General features: G+C 45.0%; 1 non-coding gene and 1 pseudogene across 1 annotated transcript; both read right to left on the reverse strand.

The window, feature by feature from the left end:
• Positions 3254-3335, reverse strand: TRNAL-AAG. Its single transcript has one exon. It is a non-coding gene; the product is annotated as a tRNA-Leu (tRNA).
• LOC108636432 lies at positions 6971-7513 on the reverse strand (annotated as a pseudogene).

Raw genomic sequence — 18355 nt, forward strand, 5'->3', positions numbered from 1 at the left:
TTCTTTCTTTCTTTTTGTTGCATTTTTCTTTATATAATTCTATAGAGAAGACAAGCGAATGCTTACAACACCGAGACAGTAGTGGCCAAGGACGCACAGCGGCGGTAAGCAGAGGTGAGCCCATCTACCGCTGAACGCGCAATGGAGACACAGCTTGTGGGGATGCGGTGCGTGAGCTGAGAGGAGGAGCACTTGAGTGGAGAGGTCAGTGCAGAGCGTTGAGCTAGATCTAAGAGAATGGCAATAGGAAAAAAGAGCACTCTCTCCGCCACCCTCCCACCCCCATCCCGGAGTGGGTTTACCAGCATTCATCTCCCACGCTGTTTTGTAGCAGCCACCTGTGTAGGGGGATTTCTCTGCTAGTGGCGCAAAAATACACTTTGGGGTCAACTCTAAGTGGATTTTCGTGAAATTTTCTAGCAAGGAATCAGAATAACCGTTTTTTCACAACTAGGTTACCCAGTGTAATTGGAACAGGAAAGCACCCGCCCAGTCTGGGCCGCCGGTTCACCCGGCCTAAGGCTGTTCTGGGACGATTCCGGCCGAATGCAGCGAGGGCGGATAGGCGGGACGCGCGGCCTCGGCGCCGCGCCTATGTGTGCGCGAGGGCACGGAGGCGAACTTTGCCGAGTGTGCACCAACTGCCGCTGCCGGTCACCCTTGAAGGAGCGGGGTTCCTGGTCATCTCATGTATGCTTTTCATTTCTCACTTTCCTACATTTTCGGAATACTTTGCAAATAAGTAGTTGTTTTAGAAAACATTTTCATAAAATGATAGAGAAAAGCCCCCGCCCGCTTACCAGGCGCTCGATAGGAAGCGATTATCCAGATTTCTTTTCTTCTGCGGCAGCTACTGACCTAGTCTACCCCTCCTCGTCCCCGACTCTCTTCAGGGACCCTCAGGCTCTCCCGGCTTCTGTGCCCTGCCTCCAGTTCTCCAGACTCGCGCCTTATTTGGGCTCCACTGGGAAAAGAGTCCCCACAGTGGAAGGGTGCCCCTGAATGCGGCCCGATAAACCTTAGCAATGAGGCGCTCGTTGGCATTCCAGATCTCAGAGGGGCCGAGAGATGCCGAGAATTGATGCTGAGTGAACTATCTACAGCTGAGACGGCGGACGTGGATATCGTCGAACTGGGATAGGTCGGGCGTGAGAGAGTCCGAGATGCACAGAACATTTTCAACGTGCCAGAAAGAAAAATTGGTTTCCTCAGTGGATAAACGAGTCCACATAGAGTCATACCAGGGACTGACCCAATCATTCCCGAGCCGGGGGCAGGCTGTTTTGTCTACAGGTTACAGTTTTCGCCTCTGACGCGAGAGGTCTCAGGTTCAGACCCCGGGCCAGCCCTTTTCTTCTTTTCCTTTGTCCCTTTCTTTCTAAAAATATCTCATGTGGACAGTTTTTGGTCCTGGACAGGTAATGGGCATTACCAAGCGTTCGGGGATCGGAAGAAAGTACGGGTGGAAGAGTGGGTGAGGCGCTTCAGAGCCCACGGTTCCCGGTGAGAGACTGGGAGCAGAGCCTCCCGCGGGTGTTTCCACTGACCGGGTCGTGGGACCATTCTTTCCCACCACAGAACTGTATATTCACTGGTCCCACCAGTTTTCCTAAAAATCAATAGTTTCACAAAGATGACCAAGCTCAGGCGTTTCTGTATTGTAGTAGTTATTACCTTCATCTAACAGATGAAAGGTCTCCAGTTTGAAACTGAGGGGAAACAAAGTTGGTAGCATCCTGAGGTGTTTTTTTTTTTTTTTTTCCCTCACTCTTGGAAATTTATTACTTTGAGGTAAATTTAGTCCTAGTCCAGGATGTCCCAGTCCAAGACATCCCGTCATCACCTTTACCTGGTTACAGAGGTGTACACTTTTCCAGGGAAGAGAAATTTAACATTTACACCTCTGGATTCTCATTCTCAAGAGGCATTAACCTATGAAAGTGGTATTAACACACCCCACTTTCAGTTTGGGACTTTGCACTCAGTGAGTTGGGTGATTTTACTTGTTTTCAGTCGCTCAGTGTGTCCAACTCTTTGTGTTGCCATGGACTGCAGCATACCAGGCTTCCCTGTCCTTCACCATCTCCTGGAACTTGCTCAAACTCAGGTCCATTGAGTCAGTGATGCCATCCAACCATCTCATCCTTTGTCATCCCCTTCTCTTCCTGCCTTCAGTCTTTCCCAGCATCAAAGTCTTTTCCAATGGGTCAACTCTTCACATGCGATGGCTGAAGTATTGGAGCTTCAACTTGAGCATCTATTTTTCAAATGAATATTCAGGGCTGATTTCCTTTAGGATTGATGGTTTGTTCTCCTTGCAGCCCAAGTGACTCTCAAGAGTCTTCTCCAACACCACAGTTCAAAAGCATCAATTCTTCTGCATTCAGCCTTCTCTATGATCCAACTCTCACATTCATACATGACTACTGGAAAAATCATAGCTTTGACTAGACGGACCTTTGTCAGCAAAGTAATATCTCTGCTTTTTAATATGCTGTGTAGCTTTGTCATAGCTTTTCTTCCAAGGACCAAGCATCTTTTAATTTTGCGGCTACAGTCACCTGCTGCAGTGATTTTGGAGCCTAAGAAAATAAAGTCTGTCACTGTTTCCACTTTTCCCCTTTCTATTTGCCATGAAGTTATGGGACTGGATGTCATGATCTTCCTTTTTTGAATGTTGAGCTTTAAGCCAGCTTTTACACTCTCCTCTTTCGCTTTCATTAAGAGGCTCTTTAGTTCTTCTTCAATTTGTGCCCTTAAGGTGGTGTCATCTGAGTATCTGAGGATATTGATATTTTTCTCAGCAATCTTGATTCCAGCTTGTACTTCATCCAGTCCAGCATTTTGCATGATGTACTCTGCATATAAGTTAAATAAGCAGGATGACAATATACACCCTTGTCTACCCCTTTCCCAATTTTGAACCAGTCTGTTGTTCCAACTGTTGTTTCTTGACATGCATACAAGTTTCCCAGGAGGTAGGTAAGGAGGTCTGGTATTACCATCTCTTCAAGAATTTTTCAGTTTGTTGTGATCCACACAGTCAACGGCTTTAACATAGTCAATGAAGCAGAAGTAGATGTTTTTCTGGAAGTCTCTTGCTTTTTTTATGATCCAAGGGGTATTTTTCGCGGAAAGCTGGCAAACACAGTCTCATGCTCAGAATAAAGGTAAGGTCGCGATTGAGCGACCAATATGCATAATCTTTTTTTGTGAAGAATTGAGGGAGCGGGGCGAAAAGTTCTCAACAAGCTGGCAGCGGTGGGATTCGAACCCACGCCCCCGAAGAGACTGGAGCCTTAATCCAGCGCCTTAGACCGCTCGGCCACGCTACCGCACTGGGAAATACGTTTTTTTGGTGTTGTTTTTCAATTTAGATAACGTCCCCGGGCTCCCGAGGGAAGTCGTGTGTTCCGGTGCCTCTACAGGTCAGAGCAGAACCAACCACACCCCCACTAGCAGAATTAGATTGGCCAGAGTCTCGGAAGCGGAATCTGCATTCTGCGCTCCTCTGACAAAGGATGAGTCGTGAAGCCCAGACCACCGCACACAATGGTTTTGGGAAGAACATTCAAGTCACTCCGACATTTCACTTTTGGGAAGTGGGCGTGGACGCAGGGGAAGACTTCTACAGTATCACTTATTTTATTTTTATATTTTAACTGTGATCTTCTATTGTTTTTATAAATTAAAACAAAACAAAACAAAACCAGAATGGAACCCTGCACTTCTCCCGGTTTTTTGTTTACCTCATAACATTTTTTTGGTAATAACACGGACACATTCAGAAGTGGCTCATTAACGATCGCGTGGCTACCATCTCAGAAGCCTCCATCCTTGCAGTTTTGTTGCCTGATGTTTCCACCTTTGAAACAAATGTTCCAGGTGGAGGTATAGGGCCTTGACAAAACAAGCTTGATTGCACACTATATGGAGACCTCCCCGCCTCCCCGCCCCTCACCAATCATAAAAACCCATTTCTTAAAAAATAGTAAATCCTAGAAAAATGTATAGAAAAAATCCCCTCGCAAGCCCCAAACTCAGAGATAACCATCAATATTTGGTGAACTAATCTCCAGTTTGATTTTCTGTTTTTTACCTGCACCAGTGGAGAAGGAGGTGGCAGAGGATGAGATGGTTGGATGGCATCACTGACTCAACTGACCTGCGCTTAACCAAACTCCAGGAGATAGTGTAGGACAGGGAAGCCTGGCATGCTGCAGTCCATGGGGTCTCAAAGAGTCCAACAGGATTTAGAGACTGAACAACATCAGTGAGGCTATGTTGTGATCATGCTACAGATACAGATTTGAATTAAGCTTTTTTTAAAAAAAATTATCTATCTCCATGCCAATGCATAACTTATGACAAGCTTAATTAGAGGAGGAGACAGAGGGAAACTTCAGATACTGAGGTAGATTTCTGGGCAGGTATAAAATTTTTAAGCGTGGACAGACATGAGTGTTCACGAAGTCTCTTTTAGGTGTAGGGCTTTCCTTTCACTTGACAATTTTCACTTAACAGTTCTTACATTATGAAGTTGAAATAGTCTTTTACCTGTAAAGTAAATGAAAAATAGAGAGTGAGAGAAACAAACAATTTCTCTAGAGTATAAAGATGTTAGAAATAGTTTGTTTTCCTTTCACAAACATCTTAATGTATAAAATTTGAAACTTCATTAAGGAAGTCTTAATTCTGACTTAAAAATTGTCAAGACAACCAATTTTCTTGATTTATAGATCACAGTAGCTTTCTAAACGTTTAGGATACAAGTGCAAGCAAAATCTCAGATACTCTTGGAAATGCATTTTTGGATACAGCACACATGATATATATGTCTTCGGGAGCTTGATTATCCTTTTGTAATATTGAAGAATACTCAGTTTATTACAAATTTAGCCTTTGATAACCACAACTTGGATAGAGCACAAAGTGGAATCTTCAAAGGTTTCTCAATATACCTCCGTCTGGGGAATTCCCTGGTGGCCTAGCAGAGCTGCGCTCATCTCGTACGCAAGCAAAATAATGCTCGAAATTCTCCAAGCCAGTCTTCGACAGTATGTGAACCGTGAACTTCCAGATGTTCAAGCTGGATTTAGAAAAGGCACAGGAACCAGAGATAAATTGCCAGCATCTGTTGGATCTTTGAAAAAGCAAGAGAATTCCAGAAAAACATCTATTTTATTGACTATGCCAAAGCCTTTGACTACTGTGGACCACAACAGACTGTTGAAAATTCTTAAAGAGATGGGAATACCAGACCACCTGACCTGCCTCCTGAGAAATCTGTATGCAGATCAAGAAGCAATAGTTAGAACTGGACATGGAACAACAGACTGGTTCCAAATTGGGAAAGGAGTATTAAGGCTATATATTGTCACCTGCTTATTTAACTTAAGGCTTCCCTGGTGGCTCATAGGTTAAAGCGTCTGCCTGCAATGTGGGAGACATGGGTTTGATCCCTGGGTTGGGAAGATCCCCTGGGGAAGGAAATGGCAACCCACTTCAGTATTCTTGCCTGGAGAATCCCATGGACAGAAGAGCCTGGTGGGCTACAGTCCACGGGATTGCAAAGAGTCGGACACGACTGAGCGACTTCACTTTCACTTTATTTAACTTGTATGCAGAGTACATCATGAGAAATACTGGGCTGGATGAAGCACAAGCTGGAATCAAGATTGCTGGGAGAAATATCAATAGCCTCAGATGTGCAGATGACACCACCCTTATGGCAGAAAGTGAAGAAGAACTAAACAGCCTCTTGATGAAAGTGAAAGAGAAGAGTGAAAAAGCTGGCTTAAAGCTCAACATTCAGAAAACTAAGATGATGGCATCTGGTCCCATCACTTCATGGCAAGTAGATGGGGAAACAATGGAAAGAGTGATAGACTTTATTTTGGGGGTTCCAAAATCACTGCAGGTGGTGACTGCAGCCATGAAATTAAAAGATGCTTGATCCTTGGAAGAAAAGTTATGACCAACCTAGACAGCGTATTAAAAAGCAGAGACATTACTTTGCCAACAAAGGTCCATCTAGTCAAAGCTACGGAGAAGGTAATGGTACCCCACTCCAATACTTTTGCCTGGAAAATCCCATGGACGGAGGAGTCTGGTAGGCTGCAGTCCATGGGGTCACGAAGAGTCAGACATGACTGAGCGACTTCCCTTTCATTCTTCACTTTCATGCATTGGAGAAGGAAATGGCAACCCACTCCAGTGTTCTTGCCTGGAGAATCCCAGGGACGGGGAAGCCTGGTGGGCTGCCATCTATGGGGTCGCACAGGGTCGGACATGACTGAAGTGACTTAGCAGCAGCAGCAGCAGCAGCAGTCAAAGCTATGGTTTTTCCAGTGGTCATGTATGGATGTGAGAATTGGATTATAAAGAAAGATGAGCACCGATGAATTGATGCTTTTAACTGTGGTGTTGGAGAAGATTCTTGAGAGTCCCTTGGACTGCAAGGAGATCCAACCAGTTTATCCTAAAGGAAATTAGTCCTGAATATTCATTGGACGCTGAAGCTGAAGCTGAAACTCCAATACTTTGGCCACCTGATGGGAAGTGCTGACTCATTTGAAAAGCCCCTGATGCTGGGAAAGACAGAGGGCAAGAGGAGAAGGGGACGACAGAGGATGAGATGGTTGGATGGCACCATGAGTTTGAGTAGGCTCTGGGAGTTGGTGATGGACAGGGAGGCCTGGCATGCTGCAGTCCATGGGGTCACAAAGAGTCGGACACGACTGAGCAACTGAACTGAACTGAACTGAACTAGCAGAAAGGACTCTTTGGAATTGCTACCAAAAGCACAGGTTCAATTCTTGGCGCTGTGAGACCAAGGGGAAACTTCTTATTATTGAAGCATTGGCAGGTAACTATTTAGAATGAACCCTAGAGACAATGGAATGCTGGATCTTTTCCAACTAGTTTCCTCTTATAGCATCGTTTAACTACTATCATATAGATAACCTAATCATTGTTTTTCAGTCAAATGATTGACAATCATGAGTGGAAAAAAGCTCTTCGATAAAAGCCAGCTGATCAAATGAGGTCTTCTCATAATGCATCTGAAACCCGCCATCCAGAGCTGCTTCTCTTGCTCTGGATATTCTCAGAATCATCTTATTGGCTTCTTCAGGGGCTGCTGAAATTCTGTAGTCTGCACCACTTGATTGCTCCTCTTCCAGATAGTCCTAGTTATAAAATTCCCAGCCTTCCTTGTGTCCACCTACCCCATCCCCCCTTCTCGAAGCCAAGGCTGGCAATCTGGCCTGTCTGCTCCCCAGACTTGGGCCAGTTAGCAAAACCCCGGTCCCTCTCTTGCTCTGCCGTTGGCTGTGTCTCCTCCTGCTCGATTGGGCCTCCTGGTCAGCTCTGGCGAGTCTCCTTTGTGGGTGGTTCAGGGATGCTCCTGGCTCCAGCTGCCTACGTCCATCAGTGGAAGGTCAGTCTTGCCATGTATCAGGTCTGTCTGCATGTCAATGCTCTCTTTATAGAGCTGGGACTGATCGTACATTTCCAATATTGTGCAAGCGGCTCAGCCTCCCAAAAGGGGATTATATTAAGAAGGGACCTACACTTTGAGACAAGTTTTTTTTTAACTCAGATTTTTGTCATTTAAAACAATGACAGATTTTTGTGTCATTAAATATTCCAAAATCTCATCTGTCTTTTTTTCCTGATTATGAATATTCAACTTTAATTTAGAATCTGGAATCTAGATGGCACAGTCCTACATTTCCCAGAGTGCAAAACTTCACTTGAAAGCTCAATTTCTAGAAGACAAAAGTAGCCAGATTTCTGCCCCTGCCCCCTGACTTTGAATGGGAGGTTGAAAGAGAGGATGGTAACCAATACTAGAGTGGAATACACTGAGATAACTGCTGCATTGTGTGGCCTTATTCTTGGTGCTTATGTTAAACCTTAATGTAAAGATTATGGTGTGATTTTTAGAACTGTATAGCTGTCTGTTTTTCAGGCAACATGTGTGTATTTCAGGCCTCATGGGCTTGCAGAGATGGCCTCGGCTAATTATTTTGTGTTTTAATATTAATAACACGAACTTCCACTCAATCATTTTAATAACAGGGCCTTCCTCTGCTCTACAGTGAGGACCTCAGTGTGGATTAGAAAATGTGTCTGTAAAACTACATGGAATCATTAATTGACCACAGCCCCTGTAGCAGAGCTTTTGCTGTCTACATATTGCTTCCCTGATGGCTCAGATGGTAAAGCATCTGCCAGCAATACAGGAGACGTGGGTTCGATCCCTGGGTCGGGAAGATCCCCTAGAGAAGGGAATGGCAACCCACTCAGTATTCTTGCCTGGAGAGTTCTATGGACAGAGGAGCCTGGCAGGCTACAGAGCTGGACAGGACTGAGCAACTGAACAGACTGACAGTCAGAAAAGTGGCCCTTGACTTGACTTTGTTGGCCCTCTGATCTCAGACTTCCAGCTTCCAGAACTGTGAGAAGTCATTTTTTTCTGTTTATAAGCCACCCAGCCTGTGGTATTGTATCACAGCAGCATGAACAGGCTAAGACAGGCTTACAGCTATAAACAACATGAATGATTTCTTTGACATTAATATTGAGCACAATAAATTGGATGTAAAACAGTTTGTAAGGGCTTCCCAGGTGGCTCAGAGGTAAGGAATCCACTTGACAAGCAGGAGACCCAGGTTTGAACCCTGGCTTGGGAAGATCCTCTGGAGAAGAAAATGGCAACCCACTCTAGTATTTTTTTAAAATTTTTATTTATTTGGCTGTGCCAGGCCTTTGTTGTAGCACGTGGGATCTAGTCCCCTGTCCAGGGATCAAACTCAGGCTCCCTGCATTGGGAGCTCGGTGTTCTACCCACTGGACCACCAGGGAAGTCCCCACCCCAGTATTCTCGCCTGGGAAATCCCACGGACAGAGGAGCCTGGTGGGTTACAGTCCACGGGGTTGCAAAGAGTCAGACTTAGCAACTAAACAAAACCAACAAAACATGATTTTGTGACTAAACAGCAACAAAAAAACAGTTTGAATTCTGTTGATTTCATACATACGACACTCAAGCATGAGTACAACTAATCAGTGGTGACAAGTTAGAAATTTTATTACTGCAGGGAAGGAAGTACTGACACTGACAAGTGGCATGAGGAAAGTATTTTGGGTGCTGGAAATGTTCTGTATTAATCTGGGTGACACACACAGACACAGACACTTATGTATTCACTTAGTTGTGCACTTACGAGTTTTGCACATGTGAGAGTACACAATAAAGATATCTTTGCACAAAAATTATAAAGTATATGAGTTAATTAATGAGAAAAACCACTGCAGTAGTTTTTTTATTACTGCATAACAAATTTCCACAAGTTTAGTGGCTTAAAACAACACAAATTTATTATCATATAGTTTTTGTGAGTCAGGAGCCTGGCGACAGGTTAGCAAGGTCCTCTCCTCATGGCTTACCAGGTAAAATGAAGGTGTTGGCTGTTGCTGCTACATGGCAGCAGGCTCAGGTTCTATCCCATCCTCACTAGCTGTTGACAGAGTTCAGTTCCTTGCTGTTGTAAGACAGAAATCCCCATTTCCTTGTTAGCTGTTGGCTGGGGGCTCCTCTAAGAGCCCCTCTGCTGGTTCACTGGCCCTCTCACAGTAAGGTAGTTTACTCCTCCTTTGAGGTCATGGTAAGGCCTCTCTCTAAGAATTGGCCTTCTTCTAAAGGGTCCCACCGATTAAGTCAGGCCCACCCAGATGATTCCCTTTTTGATTAGCTCAAAGCCAACTGACCAATGACCTTAATTACCTCTGCAAAATCTCTGCTTCTATAAAAAGTAACATGATCCTGGGAGTGACATCCAGTCATAGCCACTCATGGGAAAAGGATTATGCTAGGCATGGGCACCATTGTGGGAACCTGTATCTATAGATACATCACATTTTCTTTGCCTTCAGGAAGTGCTGCCAGCATCCTCCCTGAATGCTGTTCAACTCACAAGCCCACAGGGTAGCTCCATCCAACACTATTGCCGCCATCATCTCTATCCAGGATTGTTGCTACACCCTTCATCAGTAACCCCGACAACACCTCCTTCCAGAACATCAGAAAGTTGTCCATTTCTTCTCTGCTTACTCCATTAACCAAGCTCAAAGGGATGTGTGAACAAAGCCCAGAATTTGCAGTAAGAAATAAAACACAATTGACACTGGTGATGGGTGTTAGGCAACAAGGGGGAAAACCAGAAAGTAATAGGTGAGGAGGTACCCAGCATGACAAACTCTCACCTGGATAGAATCCTTTCAAACCGTGTGGGTAATTTCTTGTGTCATTGAAGAAATCACTTAGATGAATCTTTTAGATAAAATAATAATTTTAGCTAAATAACGATCATCTAGATAAGAGCATTCTTAGTTTTTCTAATAATGATATTCACAATTTGACAGAAGGAAACTCTTCTGTCAAAGCTTGAGGACTCAATTCTGCGGGTTCTGGTTCTATTCCCAACAGGCAGAGGGAACCCCTTGCTGTTGGCGCCCTCTACTGCCAATAATCTGTAGTTGCAATTTTGGAAGAGAATTCTTTGGAGGTGAGGGGGCGGTTCTGTGAACCTGGATGGGAAAAAAAGAACAGAATTCATATTTTTCCTAGTTACTAAGTGAAATAGAGTCTTTATTTCAATTCTTAATGCGGGCAACAGACCCCAGTAGGATTAACAGGACCTGTGACTTCACTGCCAATAGAAATTGCAGATGTTTTCACATCGTATCATAGTTGTAAATACTTTTTATCATTTATGCCCCTTAGTATTTAAAAAAATTATGGTAATTATTAGATATGCTTCTGGATCTTGTTATTAAGTGTGTTTATAAAGCAGTATATTTATTTCTATATTGAAAATTGATTTAAAAATATTTGGTAACTGGTTGCTCAGACGGTAAAGCGTCTACCTGCAATGCGGAAGACCCTGGTTCTATCCCTGAGTCGGGAAGATCCCCTGGAGAAGGAAATGGAAACCCACTCCAGTACTCTTGCCTAGAAAGTTCCATGGATGGAGGAGCCTGGTGGGCTACAGTCCATGGGGTTACAAAGAGTTGGACACAACTGAGCGACTTCACTTTCTTTCTTTCTTTTCAGTAGAATTGGGTTCTTTAAGATGCCATGTATTTTGTACATATAAAACATGATTCTGAGAGAAGGTCCATAGTGTTCACCAGACTTAGCAAGGGGTTCATGATCCCAGAAAGGTTGAAGCTCTTGGAAACAGTGCAAGAGAGGTGGAATGAAACCCCCTTTAATAAAAGAGCAGTGACTTTCCAAGAACCAGGAAGGGCCCAGAACCCAGGGTGGTCAGGGAGAGTTTCACACTTGTAAAGTAACAAAGAGGTGCTGGTGGTCTCCACTAGCACACTGCTGGGGAGAAGTTGGTGGAAACTGGCATGCCATCTGGGACTGGTCAGACTAGAGTTGAGTCTACTTCTGCAAGAAATGTCCCTCGTCAAGAGTATGGGCTGGTCAGGATTTGCTTGTTGAAGGAATGAAGGATTACGGCAAGCCACACTTTTACTTTTTATTCATTGATATACTCAATTCATTCATACATTTCTGTGACCTGCTCCTGTTCTAGGCCCTCCTCTAGATCTTAAGCATAAAGAGATGTGTGCCTTAGAGAACTCAGGGACTTGTGGGTAAGATAAGGTTTCATACTGAGAGACAAGTGCTGCTGCTGCTGCTGCTAAGTCACTTCAGTCGTGTCCGACTCTGTGCAACCGCATAGATGGCAGCCCACCAGGCTCCGCCATCCCTGGGATTCTCCAGGTAAGAACACTGGAGTGGGTTGCCATTTCCTCCTCCAATGCATGAAAGTGAAAAGTGAAAGTGAAGTTACCCAGTCGTGTCCGACTCGTAGCGATCCCATGGACTGCAGCCTACCAGGCTCCTCTGTCCATGGGATTTTCTAGGCAAGAGTACTGGAGTGGCTTGCCATTGCCTTCTCCGGAGAATGTGCCCTAAATGGAGGGGGGAGAGGCAGAAAGTTGCAAAGGGAGAAGTACAAGTTTTCAGGCACATGGGAGAGTCAGAGTGCAGCAGGGACAGCATTCATGATTCTGGTGCACCCAGGTGCATTCTTATACCAGACCTCACCTGTGGCCCCCACGTGGAGTGGGGTGGGACCGGGTGGGCGGAGGGAGGGGAGTGAGTATTGCTGGAGGTGCATGCTCCGAGAATAATGGGTCACAGTTTCAAGGACAGAGTCTGCTACATAATTTGAAGGGCACAGAGCAAAAAAAAAGAAAAAACGTAGGGACTGTTGTTCAAACAAGCAAGAAAGTTAAAGATACTAAAGCTAAAAGCATAAATGCAAGGCTTTCCCTCTCTTCTGCGGTCTTTCTCATGACTTGTCATGGTGGATTTTGATTTTTGTTTGTTTTTTGTTTTGCTAGTCAATGTCATTCTAAGTAAAGAAAAATCAAAAACCTAAATTATTAGCATGGGTTTTTTATTCACCTTTTTATTATGCAATGCTGGTTTTAAATGCAGATAAAAGAACATTTCACTCAAATACAGAATTGCCAGAATCCCACACGATCCTCATTTGGTAGCTCATAAACACACAGGGACTTCATTCTTGTTGTAACAGTGGAAACGCTACACAAAACTAGCTCAACTATTTTTATTTCACTTCTTGAAATGACATTCTACCTTCTGCTTACTGACAAGAAAGGATTGAAGGAGTAATGGGTCTCCCTATCTTTCTCTTTCCTTGTCTCTCCTTACTCAGTCCTAAGCTAACGGCTTACCTTGAATTCAACTTTGAGTTTTACTGAATTCACATGCCTTATGGAGAAGGAAATAGCACCCCACTCCAGTATTCTTGCCTGGAGAATCCTGTGGACAGAGGAGCCTGGTGGGCTGCTGTCCATGGGGTCACACAGAGTTGGACATGACTGAAGCGACCTAGCATTAGCATGCCTTGTGGGCCCAAGAGATATTGCTGATTGTGTACAAATGGGGTGGCAAGAAACACGGGACATATAATGCACAACAGTGCATAGATCTCTGTTCATAGGCATGCTTCATTGTCCTGCTGCTGCTGCTGCTGCTAAGTCTGACTCTGTGCGACCCCATAGACGGCAGCTCGCCTTCAAAGACCAAATCATAAAGAATTTCAACACAGCAGGGCCTTAAACCAAGCCACCCTCTTATCAGCTGTGGCCTTGAACTGGCACTGGGGAAGAGGAAGAGTGCTAGGCTGCATGATACGGCCTCTGTGTCTGGCTTCTTTCACTTTTTTCTTTTTATGGCTGAATAATACCACACTGTATAGCTATGAGTGTGTGCTAAGTCACTTTAGTCATGCAATCCTAAGGACTGTAGCCCACCAGCTCCTCTGTCCATGGGATTCTCCAGGCAAGAATACTGGAGTGGGTTGCCATGCCTTCTTCCAGGCCCAGGGATCAACTCACATTTCTTTAAGTTTCCTGCACTGGCAGGCAGGTTCTTTATCTAGCATCACCTGGGAAGCTCTTTATAGCTGTACTACATTTTATTTGTCCATTTGATGGACATTTGGGTTGTTTCCACTTATTGGCTATTAGAAATAATACTAGTATGAATATTACATGTGTAAGTTTTTGCATGAACATATGCTTTTCATTCTTTTTGTTATGTGCCTAGGAGTGAATTGCTGGGTTGTATAGTAACTTTTTGATACCAGAGTTAAACTTAACACATGAGAATTCCAGTGCTACCATTTATATGAAATCTCTAGAAAAGGAACATCCATAGAGACAGAAAGCAGACCAGTGGTTGTCTGTGTTTAAAGGAGAGAGTGAAGTTTGACTGCAAATGGGCATGCAGGAAATTTTTATCATAACAGAACACTTAAAATTGGATTGTGGTGATAGTTGCAGAAATCTGCAAAAAAGATTGAGTAAAGAATCACAAAACTGTATACTTACAGTGAATGAACTTTGTTGCACATTAATCATACCTCAAGAAAGCTGTTACGAAATGCTAAAACAAAAAATCAAAGCCACAACAGTGTGCAGGCATTTTTCAGGGAATGGCATGGGTGACAATTGTAGTGTGCAAAATTATTTAAATGACCCAGAAACATACTGTTCATGTAACACTTTAATGTCGCTTAGCAGGTGTGTATCTTGCACCTTGAAAGTTGAAATTTATTGATGGTATTGCTTGCGGTGAAGCTAGAGTAATTATATAAGTATCAAAGCTATGAGTAAATTTAAAGAAATGTCAATTAAATGAAGTGAGCAGCCATTGTAAGACTGGAGAAGTTGAATGAGAGTGATGGAAGTCATCCAACGTAAAACTGCCAAAACAGAGAACTTACCAAGAGATAGTTTGAAAAATGAAAACTGAATGTCACAGAAATAAAATAATCCAGTTTATGGCGAAAACAAACACATCCACCCCATGGTGTGTCTGCATGAGGTGCCAGTTTAGCTGATTTTTTGTGCATGATGTGAAAGCTATTTACTGTTGCTTGAACAAATAGGAGATTTTCACCTTTTATATGCTATAACTGTCTTTTTTGTTTTGGTTGCATTGGGCCTTTGTTGCTTCACTGAGCTTTCTCTGGTTGCAGTGAGCAGGGGCTACTCTCTAGGTACGGTTGCCTTTCTTGTTGTGACTCATGGTCTCCAGAGTAGGGGTTCAGTAGCTGTGCACATGGGCTTTCCTGCCCAGTGGCATGTGGAATCTCACCAGAGAAAGGATCAAACCTGTGTCCCCTGCATTGTAGGTGAATTCTAAACCTCTGGAACACCAGGGAAGTCCCTACAACTGTCTTTTAAAATTAAACTTCAAAGGATTCTATTTATAAGCACTCAGGACTGCAGAGAAGTTGTAGGGTTAAGAGTGTGTGTGACTTCTGGACTGCTCCCACCTGGGGTGGTGTCAGGCCTCCCCTCTGCATCCTCACTATCAGGATGGATCCTGGGCAAGTTAGCCATCATCTGGAGGCTCCAGATTTCTCATCTGCAGAACAGATGATAGTAGTATCTTTCTTATAGGGTGATGAGGAGGGCTAAATGAATAAACAAGTACAAAGCACAAGTTGAGAAATACTTACTGGATCAGCAGGTATGCCAGGGTAGGCTTTGTTTTAGGTTCAGGGGATACAGCAGGAAGGCAAGGAGACAGAGGAATACCCTGCTCTCCAGCACAACAATCAGAAGGGTGGGGGGAGGGATGGTTGCACAACAGGAAGACACAATATACAGACCAGCAAGAATGGGGAATGGCTGGGAGGAGGACATCTGAGGTAGGACCAGAGGAAGCCCTGGGAGGGATTAGAACAATGGAAGACAAAAGGGGGAAGTTCCGAGGGGCCTGGGCTTGCCTGGTGGCTCAGACAAGGTAAAGAATCTGCCTGCAGTGCAGTAGACCTGGGTTTGATCCCTGAGTCAGGAAGATCCCCGAGAGAAGGGAATGGATACCCACTCCAGTATTCCTGCCTGGAGAATCCCATGGACAGAGGAGCCTGGCAGGCTACAATCCATGGGATCACAAACAGTGGAGGGGACTAACACACGATCCTGATGTGGGTGGGTGGATGTGTGGGTGGGGGGCTGCTGGGCTGAGGTTTCTGTGTGTTATCATCAAGGATACTAAATAAATAATAAAAGTGTTGGTAGTTGCCCCATTTTCCTGCAGCCTAAGCTTCTGCTTTTCTATTAACTGTTACAACTTATGTAAAGCAGATGGTCCTGAGCTTTTCACTCTGAAAGCTCTTTTAGGAGCTCTTTCAGGTGGGACATGGACCAAGGAGGGTTGAGGTCATCCTGGGGTCCCTTTGAAACCTGCTCCTCAGGCTTCAGGTATACCTGCTCGGAGTGCAGAGTCTTCTCTCTCCTTTTCCCTGCTCCTTGTGCCTCACTCCAGGCTCATTAACAGGAAAGTTTCAGCAAGAGAGCTGCTGGGAGAGGCAGGCATCCCTTGGGACATAAAGGTCCCTGGTCTTGCTGAGAAACTTACCAAGGACCAAGTTCGATAGAAGGAGTCCCTCCCTGCCTTGGAGTCTTGGCTGCTCCCAGTGGGAAAGCACTTACCCATCTGATGGAAGCCACATGTCTTTGGCAACAGCTCCAGGTTGATCTGCCAGGGCTCCAGGGTGCAGGACAGTTGCTGCTCTTCCCATCATAGGAGCAGGAACTTCCCCTCTCTGTTGCCAGGCGAATGTCCCCCTGGCATTCCTTTCTCCACTGACACGCCATGGCTTACACTTCTCTCCTTGAAGGGCTGTTTAATGGGAGCATCATCTGAATCATCCCCTCCTAGGGCTGGTTTGAGGATCAGAGGGAGCTAGGTGTGTTCACTGGTTTTCAAAACTTAACTGACTGTAAATATGATGTCCCAAATTAGATAGGATAAGATGAAGCACATGACAAACGAGGGATTGGGAAGGGGGTGACATCTTCCACCCGGGGACTGAAAACAGCTTTCTGGAGAAGGTTTCAGACTAGCTCCCCATGTACCCAGTTTGTCTGACATGGAGGTGTTGACTTGAAAAATATTCTCAACCTGAATTTGAGAATCATGTTTTATTTGGTGGGAAGTTTTAGGACTTCAAGCCCTGGAGAAAGCATCTCAAGTAACTCTGAAAGAATTTCTCTGAGGAGTCTGCAGGGGAGCTAAGTTATACAGAAGTTTTGCAACAAAGGGCAGGTAGGTGGAACATCAAAAGATGATTGTTAAAGAAAATCAGATATCCCAAGTTAAGGAATGTAGTGCTTTTCTATTCATGGGAAGATGCAAGAGTCTGGGCTCACTGAAATCTTTCCTTTGATATGCTCCTCAGCTGTCTGGGGCCAATATCTTGTGTTTTCATATGGGAGTTTCCTCAGGGTTCCCCCGGAGAAGGCAATGGCACCCCACTCCAGTACTCTTGCTTGGTAGGCTGCAGTCCATGGGGTCGCTAAGAGTCGGATACGACTGAACGACTTCACTTTTACTTTTCAGCTTCATGCATTGGAGAAGGAAATGGCAACCCACTCCAGGGTTCTTGCCTGGAGAATCCCAGGGATCCCACCGGAATCCCTGGTGGGAGGCCATCTATGGGGTTGCGCAGAGTTGGACACGACTGAAGCGACTTAGCAGCAGCAGCAGTAGCAGCAGCAGCAGCAGCAGCAGCAGCAGCAGCAGCAGCAGTAGCAGCAGCAGCAGCAGCAGCAGCAACAGGGTTCACTGTAGGGAGTAGCTGCAGTCTGATGACCACTAGATGGCAGGCATTCTTTGTTTCCTTTCTGAATTCCTTCAGGGCTCACCCTTGGGATGACAGCAATCCCTGGTGACTGTGACTTCCTTTGTTTACTGATAAGGCAGGAAATATTCTCATGCTCAGAGATCAGCCTTTGGCTCAGGTTCCCTTGACATTTCTCCTGGCCTTCAGCCACCCTGGAAAGGAACCTGAGAGATCTGAGGTCCTTTTGACCCCCAGAGGTCTAACTGAGCACAGAGGCAAAGTCCAGACTTAGTGGGGGGAGCTTTGCTTTGGAAGTTTCACAGGTAGGGTCATTCTGAGTCTGGCATCCATGGGACAACTATGTTGGCTGGTCTCTGCCTATTTGGAACTCCATGTGGATTCTGTTCCAGGGCTGCACGGCCTGGGAGACCTGAGCATGGAGTGTGGGGACATGCTTTGTGCTGCCAGCCAGCCATCCCCATCTCTGAGCTTGTTTTCACATCTGTAAAATGAGAGGGCAAAATAAGTTGATCTTGAAAGGTCCCTTCTAGCTCTGAAATTCCCTGCTCTTGTGGCATTTAAATTGGCCTTATTTTCAATAATGTCTCTGCCAAGCATCCTGTCCATTATCAGGGTGTTTGAAAGGCCAAAATCAAGAGGTCATTTTCTGGACTGCCTGAGTACTACTGGAAAAGTTGGCCTCTGTGACATGTAATGAGGCACCACCCTTAAACTGCCCCCAAGCACCTCCCCACTATTGTTCTTCATTTTAGCCTGGGCCTGGGACACAGAAGTTCAGAAAAGAAGCAGTCTGTCACCAGAGCTGTTCCAACTATGGGTTCCTTTGCTCTGGGTTGGGACAAATCTGGCCGTTGTCTCAAAAGGACCCACATGGGGGTCCCTGAAGACACGGAGGGTCTGGGAAAATTGCCCTCAGGTTTCCTCACCCTACTCCCAGTAGGACAGAGTTGGGGTGAGTGTACCAGAAACGTTCTTCTCATCAGTTAGTTCTCAAAGGCAAGAATTCAGGGAGCAAAATGTAGATGAATGGTGTAAAGTGCTGCAATGAACAGGAGGGAGCCTCAGAGGTTATATTTCAAAAGCCTATAACATTTTTTGGTGGGGTGGGGGTGTTCCTTATCTGGGTTTTCTTTTCTTGT

Source organism: Capra hircus, chromosome 7, assembly GCF_001704415.2.
Source record: "Capra hircus breed San Clemente chromosome 7, ASM170441v1, whole genome shotgun sequence".
Taxonomy (NCBI): Eukaryota; Metazoa; Chordata; class Mammalia; order Artiodactyla; family Bovidae; genus Capra; species Capra hircus.